Below are 12,678 nucleotides of genomic sequence, written 5' to 3'. Positions count from 1 at the left end.
TTGATAGGGCACAGGACTGGGAGTCAGACCTGGATTCTGTTTCCAGCTGTGCAGGTGACCTGCCTTATGAGACTTTGGGTAAGTGACTTTACCTCTCTGTGGTGCCATTTCCCCATCTGTAAAACTGGGATAATTATTACCTTCCTTTGTAAACCACTTTGAGATCTGAGATGAAATAAATAATATCAGTATTATCTCATCAGCATGGAGATTACAATAAGTGATGAAATCAAGAGGAAATGTACCCCAGTATTTGGAGCTCTGGAGACCTCTGTCCCATATGAACCCTCCAGAAATTAAAACAAATAAGCATAGTCTTTTGTTTGGATTTCAACCTTCCCCTGCAGTGTTGGAAAGTTTGGAGACTCAGAAACAAAAGCCTCATGCTGGTGCAGAACCTGAAAGTGAAACTGATCAGTCTGGTGGCCCTGTCCAAGCAGAATGAAATGCAAAAAATAAACAAACAAAAACCAAAAATAGCATCAGTGATGAAAAATAAAATTTTATTTTTTAAAAGAATTGTGTTGAAATGTCTCCAAACTTCTGTCTGGCCTTCTGGCCTTGGTACTTGGATACTCCTCATGCTTATGTCTTAAGCATTTCTGGGAGCCCTCCTCTTGCTTCTCCCAGTGTGATGAATCTTCTGGAAGTCATAAGTCAGCAGAGGACAGCATGAGTCTACTAAAGGAGTGAATCTGCTGCTCTTTCTCTCTACATTGGTCAGCAGAGGGGGAGCATTCTGGGGAGTTGCAAGGAGTTTGGAGCAGAGTGCCAGGAGTTGTAGGGCCTCTGCTATGTCTGGATGGAAGAACAATGCAGAAGGGCTCCCAAGGAGACATACTGCAGGACTGAACCCTGGCCAGGGGACTGAAGCAAATGTAAATACCTCAAGCAGAGGAATGGATTGCAGTATTGCCACCCCTAAGTTTCAAAAATCATGCCAGGCTCCCCACAAAAATCATGAGAGTAAAAAAATAAAATATGGTTATTTTTACATGTCTTTTGGTTTTTGAATCTTTAGAATACACTTGGATCAAATTTTCAAACTTTTCTTCACGATAAGTCTAAAAACTACTTTTTAAAGAAAAGCTGAGACTCTCATGAAATAACATAACCCTTGGAGCTGGGACTTTTAAAAAGACACCCAATAGCATGAGACTTGTGATAAAATCACAGGAGTTGTGTCACTGGGGCATCCAGGTACTAGGCCTGACGAGCCCTAACTATCTTTTGGATATTTAATTGTAATTTATTAATCCTGTGAACCTGGGGTATTTGCAACATTTTCTGCGAGCCCTAGTAAATCATCCTTTTGAGTAATCTGTGTGTAGGAATGATTATTGGAACCCACCAGATACTTGACTACAGGGTCTAGCAGCTGACGTGCCTTGAATGCTTGTGCATGTGTCATGGTACTCTTGGCACACTCTGATGTACTGTATCAGAAAAAAGCTGATGCACAATGGTGACCCAAGGGTGCTCTCCAGTGTTCCTGACCTTAGGATTTCAGGTGCCCTTCACAATGAATTCTGCTATTAAGAGCTGCCTTGCAGTGTCCTGCATAGGTTGTTGACAGTTCCATGGAAACCCATACAGATAACGCAGGTAAGAGAGATGTGTGTCTCATTTGATAGATCCCAAACTGTTGGCCTAATGCCGGTTAAGAGAGATATGAAAAGTGCAGCAGAAAAAACAAGGACAGCATCCAATGCCCATGTGTGCTCCACAGTGTATGTATACTTCACGATTCATGCGTACTTCGTGCTGTTTTGCACAACCTGATGCATGCATGCTGGAGACGGACTTTAGGGGGCACATGTAGCATAATGTACCTTTTGCAGTATAAGCGCTTCTGTCTTCAAGAGATACATTATGTACACCTAATTTTGTGAGGTGCTCATCTACCAAGGTGAAGAGCACAGCAGAGACGCCTAAACGGCTGTAGCATGCTCCGCAAAGGTGTACGCTGCAGACCTCTGGCGCACATTTTGCACGCTGATGATAAGTGGATGGAGACGGCAGTGAACATTTTGCTATCTCAGAGCGGGCCCATGCGTTCAATGCAGCGTTCAAGCATGCGGCGTGCTCCCCGGAGACAGGCTGCACTGCCGCTGCACGCATGCAGCCCTCCAGCCCCCGAAGCACTAAGAAGTGGCTCGCGCGCAGGCTTCGGTGAGTGGCGGGAGCGCGCGGGCTTCGCTCGGAGACTCGCGCCGGCAGCAGTGGGCAGAGTGGGCGCGAGCTCAAGCGGGGCCGGGCGCCGTTGCTAGGAGACGGCGCTCGGGCAGGCCGGTGGAGGCAAAAGCGGGATGAGGCGAAAGCAGCGGCCCCCGGGCCCCCCCTGGCGCTGAGTCCGCGGGAGGAGCCGATCTCCCGCCGCTCCCAGAGCCGCGGGTTCCCCCCGCCCCCGATGCGGTGGGAGCTGGTGGGAACGGCCGCAGTGGGGCCCCTGAAGCGGCGGCGCCAGCCCCCGCCATCCATCCGTCGCCTGTTCCGGGCGCGGCTGTGCCCCCGAAGGGAGCCGCGAGCAGCGTCTCGGAGAGCGGGTGAGGCAGCGGCCGGGGCCGGGGCCGGGACCGGGACCGGGGAGGGCAGGGAGCCGGGCGCAGAGGCGAGGGGGGGGGGGGGTCTTCTGTGCTTGCGACCGGGGAAGGCCCCGCCCAAGCAGCCTCTTTGCCCCCGCCCTCCTTCTTCGGCCTCGGGAGCTGGTGGTGGTCCGCCCTCCGCAGTAGAGCGGCCTCCAGAAGGCCTAGCAGGTGCGGGCGCCTGCCCGGTGGTGGTCCTCCCTTCAGCCTCCTGGGCCGTTCTCATCGCCGCCGAGTCCAGGGCACCCCCGCCGCGCGCGGTTTGGGCATCACGGCTGTGTTGGGGGCAGCCCTGTGGGGCACGGCGTGGGCGTTGTCATTCCCCTGGACAGGATGGGCCGTAACCCCTCTTGGTGCTGTTCCTGCCCCCCCCCCCGCTCCCCGTGCGAAGTGTTGTGAGCAAAACGCTTGTTGGGCGAAAGCGGCTGCTGTGTCAGGGTCATTGCAGTGGCCCAGTAAAGTGGGTACAGGACTGGAAGTCGGGTGATTCTCTCCCACTTTCCTTGCATGACTGGTGGAAAGGGGGTTGCATTTGAATCCTGCCTAAGAGCCGTCCTCAATTTAGAGACCCAGCTCCAGGGAAATGAAAACTGTCACATTGACAAAAGAAGGTGATTAAATAATAATGTGACATTGAAGGGGTACCTGCTGACCACCATTTAAGCTTCCATTAATCCCTCATATAAACTAACTGTGATTAATAATGAAGTCACTTTTTACAATTAAAACTTGAGAAAGATTGGAGGAGCTAATTTATTATTTTAATCTTATGGTTTAAAACTAAATTCTCATTTAAAAAGAAGTTAACGGTGCACATTGTCCATTTTGCTAATTGTCAGCTAGTTCTGTTGAATATTGTATTTAACTGCTGTGAGTTTCCTTCACAAGTTAGTCAGTATACAATAAAGTGCAATGGAACGGTCATACTGTGTATTAATTTGGTAAATTGTGCAATAATTCTGGAGCCAAGTGAATATTTGCTTGTATCTATCTACTGATGTATTGGTTTGGTTTCAGTATCTGGGAATTGTCTTCAGTGACACGTATGTCCAGTTGTTAGGATGATCAGACAACAAATGTGAAAAATTGGGATGGGGGTGGGGGGTAATAGCCTATATAAGAAAAAGACCCCAAAATCGGGACTGTCCCTATAAAATCGGGACATTTGGTCACCCTACCTGTTGTAAACAGGAAGTTCTGAGTAGAGGAAAAATATGAAATACAACAGTCTTAAAAATGGGTGCTGTTTATGTCATTGATGCTTTATATCGGGGACCATGCAATATTCCAGATCCATGTTCTTACAATCAACACATTTCGTCTTTTAAATGAATGTGGCTATAAAATTGGTTTTTATGCAGCAAATATCCTGTATTAAAATGGTATACTGTTCAACTGGAAAGAAATTATGGACAGAGTATAGGATATGGTACTGGAAAGATAAGTGTGTAATTTGTAATGAAAGAGGTGCTGGGGCTTCATAAATGATGCAGCAAGCCCAGAGAAGCCAGGGCTACGAACTGCCAAGACAAGAGGTGCCGGGCTCAACACTTGCAAGCCCTGAAACAAATTAAGCACTGTGAAAGGTGCTTTTGAAGGTGTGATCAGTGCACCCAACTTTAAAATGAGCCTTGTTTTTGGCTGGAAAATGGGATAGTGGAGAGGCTGGAGTCATTCCCAAATATGGGAAAGGTTAGGTAATCTTTTTGCAGAATACTCTTCCTATAACAGGAAGTGTAGAATGACTCTGAATGACTCCTTTAATTTGCTCTTCTGGATCTCTGTTTGCTTTGTCTTCTAAAGTGAGTCAGTGTTTATCTACTTTTGGAAAAAAATCTGTTGGGAAGCTTCCTAAATTAATTTAATTGATTTTTTTCATGTCCAGCTTGAAGGATTCACTTGCTAATCAAAGGAGATACATCCCTACAAAATCTTTTGTATTAGCGCCAGTGAGATCCAGGTCCAAATTACTAGTAAGAAACTCAGCTCTTACTCCCAACTATTACGAATGGGGAGAGAGCTTGAGTTCCATTAGGAAGCTATGGCTAGTTGCTTCTCAGGGTGTGTCTACCCTTTGAGCTGGGGGTATGATTTCCAGCTCAAGGAGATGTACTTGTGCTAGCTCTGATCGTGCTAGCTCTGATCAAGCTAGCATGCTAAAAATAGAATAGCTTCAATAGTATGAGTGGTGGGAAGGGCTAGCTGTCCAAAGTATGTGCCCATCAGAGGTGCTAGGTACATACTTGAAGTGATAGCCTCTGCCACTGCTCACACTGCTGTGGCTGTGTTCTATTTTTAGTGCACTAGCTCACTGAGAGCTAGCCTGAATAGGTTTCCTTGAACTGGGAGTTCAAATTGAAGACCTCTTCAGAGGCTCAGTATTTTGTACCAGTTAGCCTCTGGCTAGTATGTGATTCATATTTGAAGCTCCCCCTTCAATTCCACTCTGATTGCTGGAAAGGAGAAAAATGTCTATGGTGTGTCTGGTTTCAGAGGAACAGCCGTGTTAGTCTGTATTCGCAAAAAGAAAAGGAGTACTTGTGGCACCTTAGAGACTAACCAATTTATTTGAGCATGAGCTTTCAGTGAGCTGTAGCTCACGAAAGCTCATGCTCAAATAAATTGGTTAGTCTCTAAGGTGCCACAAGTACTCCTTTTCTTTATGGTGTGTCTGCTACTTTGCCCTTCTCAGCATCCTTTTTTCTTTTTGTTTCTTTGAGGGATGTCTTTCCTTATCTGTGAATTGCTCCATTGCCTGCTTCTGTTGCTGTTCAGCTTTCCCAGCCATCAGCAGAATGAAATTGACATAATATCTGTCAGTTTTTCTTCTACTCAAGAGTAAGTAGCAACAAAATTAATTAGTGTTGTGGCTTTTACTCTGCTGCTGCTTAGAAAAGCCCTGAGCAACAGCAGAGGCACTGGTGCTGTCTGGACTCAGAAAGATAGTGCTGCAGAAGTTCATATTTGGAAGCAGGACTAGAAAAATGTACTCACTTGTACCAAGTAGTAATCTTTCCTGAGCAAGTGTTGCCAAAGTCTACAGAATTTAAGCTTTCATTTTGGGGAAAAAATAAAATCCAACGTTTGTGGTTGTCAAGAAAACCTTCAGAATGTGAACAGAATGTAAACTGTTGTTGTATCTTTCTGACCCTGTGATGGATAGTGCCATCACTGTTAGTCAGAGCTGGACCATGAAAGCTGCAGAGGGGTCAGCACTTTTGAAATGCAGTTATGGAGGTGCTTAAGTATGTATTTATTTTTAGAAACCCGTTTGTTTTTGTTCTAGAAACTAGCCCTAAATCTAGTAGGGGTAGCATATATTTTTCCAATCCCACTGGCAGATTTTCTTCTTCGGTACATTGACTCCACAGAGCTTGCCTGACTAATAAAGTGCAAATGTGACATGGCATTTTGTATTTGTGGCTCTTTTTCCTCGCTAGACCATCCAGACTGCTGTTGTTAACTATGATATATGCTGGCTATATCTACCTTCAAGCACCTTCAAAAATGGAACCATTCCAGTACCAGATCTTGTAGTTAACAAAGCAAACACAATGCTATTGGGCAAATATATATTTTTACATAAAAGAGGTTTATATAAAAATGCAAGGCCAGGTAGTACACAGTCTTCTAAAGATATCACTGTTTTGTGCTGAAGGCAAATGGCATGCTCAACCCTCTATAGTAATACAGACAGGCAACTTCATTAGCTGACAATCTTAGTTAAAATGGAGATTTTAGATAGCAAATATATAACAAATACTTTAGCCAGTATATTAATTCACTGTGTTTCAGCCTTAAAGATAGGCATCATGGTATTTTGTTTTCTTACATATGCTGCTTTTGACTTGGTTTATGTGGCAGCAAGTCATATTGAGCTATCATGTGACCGTGGATTTTTAGGCTTGTACTGCTTGTTGTGGGTCTGTTCTGGACTCACATTGAGCTGTATAGTGAGGTACAAAACTGAACTATAGTGTGTATACTGGCTCCCTTTACCAAGTGTCTTGGATATAAAGGTATTAACTTTAATAGGAGTAAACCCCACATCAGCAAGAAAATAAATCCCTTTTAAGCAGTTGTTTTCCTAATTATGTTAAGAGTTTGTGTTAGAAGTCTCAGATCTCATTTTGGTGTGTGTCACTAAAAAACAGGCCCCAAACATGGAATATTAATTTTGAAGTGTTTTTCTCAGTTTCATGTCACTGTGTACAAATTTAGAATGTAATTCCTGTGTAGCTGGATCTCAGCTGATCTTGCTGTTTCTTCTTCTCCCCCTCCTACCCTATTTTTTTTGGCTGATGCTTTTAAAATAGGCTAAATGATTGAGATGACCAAAAAGAAAATCATAAAGACATTTGAATATGACCAGTTTTATCAATGGCTGCTTTGGTTCTTTGGTCATGTCTATATTATCTGAACTATAGCGGCATCTGTGACACTGTAGCTGTGCTGACAACCTTATAGTGGAGGCACATCTTACAGCAATGGAAGAGGTTTTTCTGTCACTGTGGGAACACTACCTCCCCGTGCAAAGGTAGTGAGGCTGATGAAAGCATTCTTCAGTGGATTTAGTTGCATCTACACTGGGTGTTAGGTTGGCATAGGTATGGCATTCAGGGGTGTAGATTTTTCACAACCCTGAGCACTGTAGCTATGTTGAGCTAAGTTTTAAGTATGGACCAGGCCTTTAAAAATAAAGAAATCATAATAGCTGACAGAAGAGAAGACAGGAGCTTGCAAAGGATGGATTAATGAAAAGCAAAGAGAAAAGAAAATGAAAGATGGATTAATTGTGGGCAGTCTGCTGGAAGAAGCACTAATAGAAAATCTGCATTTTTTTTTTCAGTTTGGTAGATTAAAGAAAACAAAAAGAAAACCTATTTTGATTTGTCTCCTCAGCCTTTCCCCTCCAACAAAACAAGAAGATATTACTTTTCCTAATGTTCAAAAATGATTTTTCTCTCTTTCCAGTATAACTAAATACTTGAAGAAAAAAAATCTCAGTCTATGGCTTGTTTGAGTTACAATACTGTATCTCATGATAATGCTCAAAGTACTGATTTTCCTCGATAATCAGTTGCTGATCAAAGAGATGTTGTCAAGGTTGACAGGCCAAAATATGACTGTTCAGTGCTCAATAAAACCTAGGAAGACATAGCTCTATGGAGCTCAATTTCTCACTCTCTCAAAAACTTGGTATCATTACATTACTTTTGTAAAAGCATACGCGGAGTCGACGGGGGACTGTCAGCAGTCGACCTACCGCAGTGAAGACTCCGCAGTAAGTAGCTCTAAGTATGTCAACTTCAGCTATGCTATTTTCATAGCTGAAGTTGCGTAACTTAGACCGACTTAGCTTGCTCCCCTGCTATGCCGGCCCCCCCCAGTGTAGACCAGGCCTCAGATCATGACCTGGAAGTGAGCTGAGGGATGTCTCGCTTTCCAGAATGATTTAATTCTCTGCTTCTCTTCTGAGACTGCCAGCAAGAGTAGACAGGTGCTTACCCTGGAAACATGTATAACTCTTGTTAAAGCCAATGGGACAATTAATGCCAATTGCAATAGTGTTTTTTGTGATGTAAACATCTGGTTCTTAGAAATTGGAATAAGACCAATTCAGCCCAACTGCTAAAGCAATAAACATTCCATAAGTCAATCAAGTCATTTTGTATAGGTCTCCAAACAGCCATTAGAAGGTGATGACTTTCAGAAACTATTCATTGTACTGGAGCCTGAAGAGTCTTATTGGGGGAAATAATGAGGCCCTTGAGCAGAGCCATTCAGACACCCCCAATGCAGGCATAGTGCACTAAATTAATTCCTAGTGTAGCATAATTGAAGTGAATGGAGTTATACTAGACTGGTATTTGGCCTACTATGAATTTTTATTTTCATAGTATATGATGTTTTAAAGCCAGGGCTTTACAGACTTTTGAAAGCTGGGTCTCCCTTCAAGAAAATGAAATTATTATTAGTTACAATTTGTGTTTTATTGTAGCACCTAGGAGCTTTGGTCATGGACCAGTACCCCATTGCGCTAGGCACAATACAAACAGAATAAAAAGATAGTCCCTGCCTCAAAGAGCTTGCAATTGCAGTATAAGTCAAGAGACAACAGATGGAATCCAGATAGACAGATTGACTGGGAGTACTAGGCAATAAACAGTGAGACAATATGGTCCTATGAGGAAAGATTGGAAAAAATTGGATTTAGTGTGGAGAAGAGAAGACTGAGGGACATAAGTCTTCAAGTACGTAAAAGGTTGTTATAAAGAGGAGGGTGAAAAATTGTCCTGAGGATAGTATAAGAAGTAATGAGCTTAAATTTCAGCAAGGGAAATTTAGGTTAGACATTAGGAAAAACTTCCTAATTGTGAGGGTGATTAAGCACTGGAACAAATTACCTTGGGAGGTTGTGGAATCTCCATCATTGCAGGTTTTTAAGATTAGACAGACACCTGTCGGGGATGGTCTAGATAATACTTAGTCTTACCTCAGTGTAGGGGACTGGACTAGATGATGTATCAAGGTCCCTTCCAGTCAGACATTTCTATGATTCTAAGGTCAGCATGGCAGGTTGTTGTCTCTGGCTGAGAGCAGCTAGACTGCTTGTGTGCAATCATGCTATCCCTGCAGCCCCACCATATGGTGGTAAAGGTCTTCTGGCCATATGGTGATAAAGGTCTTAAAAACATAAGAATGGCCATACCGGGTCAGACCAATGGTCTGTCTAGTCCAGTAGCCTGTCTTCTGACAGTGGTCAATGCCAGGTGCTTCAGAGAGAATGAACAGAACAGGCAATCATCGAATGATCCATTTCTTGTTGTCCACTCCCAGCTTCTGGCACACAGAGGCTACGGACACTCTGAGCATGGTGTCGTATCCCTGTCTATCCTGGCTAATAGCCATTGATCGGCCTATCCTCCACAAACTTATCTAGTTTTTTTTTTAAAACCGTGCTATGGTTTTGGCTTTCACAATGTCCCCTGGCAATGAGTGTCACAAGTTGACGGTGCATTGTGTGAAGAAGTACTTCCTTTTGTTTGTTTTAAACCCGCTACCTATTAATTTCATTGGGTGACCTCTTGTTTTTGTGTTATATGAAGGAATAAATAAATTTCCTTCTTCACTTTCTCCACACCAGTCAAGATTTTATAGACCTCTATCACATCCCCTCTTCGTCATCTCTTTTCCAAGCTGAAAAGTCACAGTCTTCTTAATCTCTCCTCGTATGGAAGCTGTTCCATACCCCTAATAATTTTTGTTGCCCTTCTCTGTACCTTTTCCAATTCTAATACATCTTTTTTGAGATGGGGCAACCAGAACTGCACCCTGTATTCAAGATGTGGGTGTACCATGGATTTATATAGAGGCATTATGATATTTTCTGTCTTACTATTTACCCCTTTCCTAATGGTTCCTAACATTCTGTTAACTTTTTTTACTACTCCTGTATATTGAGCGGATGTTTCCAGAGAACTATCCACAATGACTCCAAGAACTTTTTCTTGAGTGGCAACAGCTAATTTAGACCACATCATTTTGTATGCGTAGCTGGGAATATGTTTTCCAATGTGCATTGAATTTCGTCTGCCATTTTGTTGCCCAGTCACCCAGTTTAGTGAGATGCCTTTTTAACTCTTTGCAGTCTGCTTTGGCCTTTATAAAATGATTCAATATAGTTTTGTTTGCAAATTTTGCTGCCTCACTGTTTGCCCCTTTTTCCAGATCATTTATGAATATGTTGAACAGCACTGGTTCCAGTACAGACCCCTGTGGGACACCACTACTTCCCTCTCACCCTTCTGAAAACTGACACTATATCATCCAATCCTTTGTTTCCTGTCTTTTAACCAGTTACTGATTCATGAGAGGATTTTCCTCACAATGACACCATACTTTGCTTTAGAGTCTTTGGTGAGCGACCTTATCAAAGGCTTTCTGAAAGTCCAAATACACTATATTCACTGGCTCACTTGTCCATATATCTCCCATGTCCCTTTGGTTGCCCCTCTGCCCCTTGCTGTCCCCTGAAGGAGGGGTGGGGAGAGTGAGAGTGGGAGTGGGAGAAGTCATCTCATACTTCGGCAAACACTGTCCTAAGTATTCATCTGGCTGGCAGTTTGGAAATACCAGCACTCAAGGGGAGAGTTATTGTCTTGGGACAAAATTCACTTTTAATTTTTTGTGGGGCAAAGAGGTAGTCAAAGGGATATGAAAATATATAAATTTAGATCAGAAGGCCTTTAATACCACTGGTGGGGTTGCAGGGATGGCAAGATCGATTGAGAGCAGCTAGGCTGCTTGTGTGCAGAGACCATAGCCTGCCATGCTGACCCTAGAGTTATAGAAATGTAGGATTGCAAGGGACCTCAACAGATCATCTACAAAAGACTGACAATTTAGCTTTTAGGAATAGCTTTTTGGATTATTTTTTGTTCCCTAGTGTTTAACGTGACTCTTTAACTGAAGTTGAAAAAAATATTTTATATTTTCATGGAATAATCAGGCAGTTTTCCAGTTGCATTCTATTAGTAAGAAATGTAAAATTTTCCCTATTAAAAGTTAGGTGTAGTCGAACAATTTTAAATTGTTTAATTTAATTACAATTTAAAATTGTAAAAATGAGCTTTAGATAAGTGACTTCAGCTCTAAACCAAAGTGTTTTTCAAATGTATTAATCATTCAGGGACGTATCTCTCTCTGTAGAAATTATAGCCTGTGCCAGTGGTCCCCAAAGTGTGGAGTGTGGAGAATGGAGGAACATTCTTGGGGGGGCACATGGCAGGGACTGGGCTAGCCCCAACGGACGGTGGGGAGGGAGTGCGACCCAGCCCCGCTGCGCCCCCCCCGCTGCAGAGTCACTCTGCCCCCGCCCACTGAGGCCAGCTCCGCCCCGCCCACCCAGGCCAGCTCTGGCCCCAGCTGCAGCTCTGCCCTCATTCCCTCTCCGCCCCCAAGCCTGCTCTGCCTCTAGCCCCAGCTCCTCCCCAATCTCAAGTTCGATCCCCAGCTCCACCTTCAGCCCAAGTTCCTGTGCTGAGGAAGCCTTGGCTGTGCAGACAGATTCCATTACTGGTAAGGGAAGGCATGACAGGAAAAGGTTGGGCACGACTCCCCTATATTCTTGTGATTCTACCAGTTATTTGTACACAATATATTAATACCAGTGTATAGAATTCACCAATATGTAATAATGCTGCACCATATGCAGTACAAGCCTTACTCCTATTGCCTGATGAAGCTACACAGATTTTGAACCATCCATTTTTATACCTATCCATGTATAATAATTCCACACCTATATCCACATATATAGTGCTAGCATATAAAATTGCTGTACATAATATATAATTACGTACTACTTGTGTACAGATGGATATTTCAGAACTTTGCCTTTAGACTCTGTTAACTATTTGCTTTTAACATCTAGGTAGTTAAGTTTGACCATCTACTCGGTGCTCCTTCAAGGCCTATGTGAGGACCTCGGTAAACCATCCAATCAGTAATAGTGAAGGGTGATGTGTACAAAGGGCAGGGACTTAATCAGCACAAGCTTATATCCTGCCCTTACTCGGAATTCTTCGTTCATGGGGAATAATGGGTAGTCATAAGGTAGACACATGCTGAGCCAGTCAGTGTAGCACACTTGCAGCTCCAGACATCTAAGGGTGTCACAGAACTGTTATTGCTCAGTTTTGGGTAGCTGAATGCCGGTTTTAAAAATGGCTAAGATATGCAGGAACAATTGTGGATCCCATTCATTGTGCAGTTTAAAGTCTTAATGTTAGTTATTTTTCATTTTCTTAGTGATATATAAAGGTCCTTTGAGTCTAGGTATGCTGCAAGAATTGAAATCAGTTTAATTAGTGGTTCTCTTTATGCTGGGAAAAAATATTCTCTAGAATTATTATGGAATTGAAATCCTCTTTGAAATTGATGGTAGATATGCTTGCCAGATTCACTGTGGAAATTGTCCTAATGCAAATTGGTCTTATTTCTTTTTAAGGGGGAAGAAAAAAGTTAAGCACTAATTTTTACAAAATGTACTTAGAAAATGATACAGTCCTGATTAATTTTACGAACAAGG

At 43.1% G+C, this 12,678-nt stretch overlaps 1 protein-coding gene across 5 annotated transcripts in view; it reads left to right on the top strand.

Annotated features, from left to right (window-relative positions):
• The first annotated feature begins 2,222 nt into the window (after positions 1-2,222).
• ZC3H12B (zinc finger CCCH-type containing 12B) overlaps positions 2,223-12,678 on the top strand; it is a 100,959-nt gene continuing 90,503 nt past the window's right edge. For all 5 annotated transcript variants that reach the window (XM_073361024.1, XM_073361018.1, XM_073361026.1 and 2 more), the window contains exon 1: positions 2,223-2,546. The gene's annotated coding sequence lies outside the window, so the exon portion shown is untranslated. The remainder of the gene's footprint in view (positions 2,547-12,678) is intronic.

The sequence above is a fragment of the Lepidochelys kempii genome, chromosome 9 (assembly GCF_965140265.1).
Source record: "Lepidochelys kempii isolate rLepKem1 chromosome 9, rLepKem1.hap2, whole genome shotgun sequence".
NCBI lineage: Eukaryota > Metazoa > Chordata > Testudines > Cheloniidae > Lepidochelys > Lepidochelys kempii.
The sequence above is the reverse complement of the archived record's forward strand: the minus strand, read 5'-3'. Positions and strand labels throughout refer to the sequence as shown.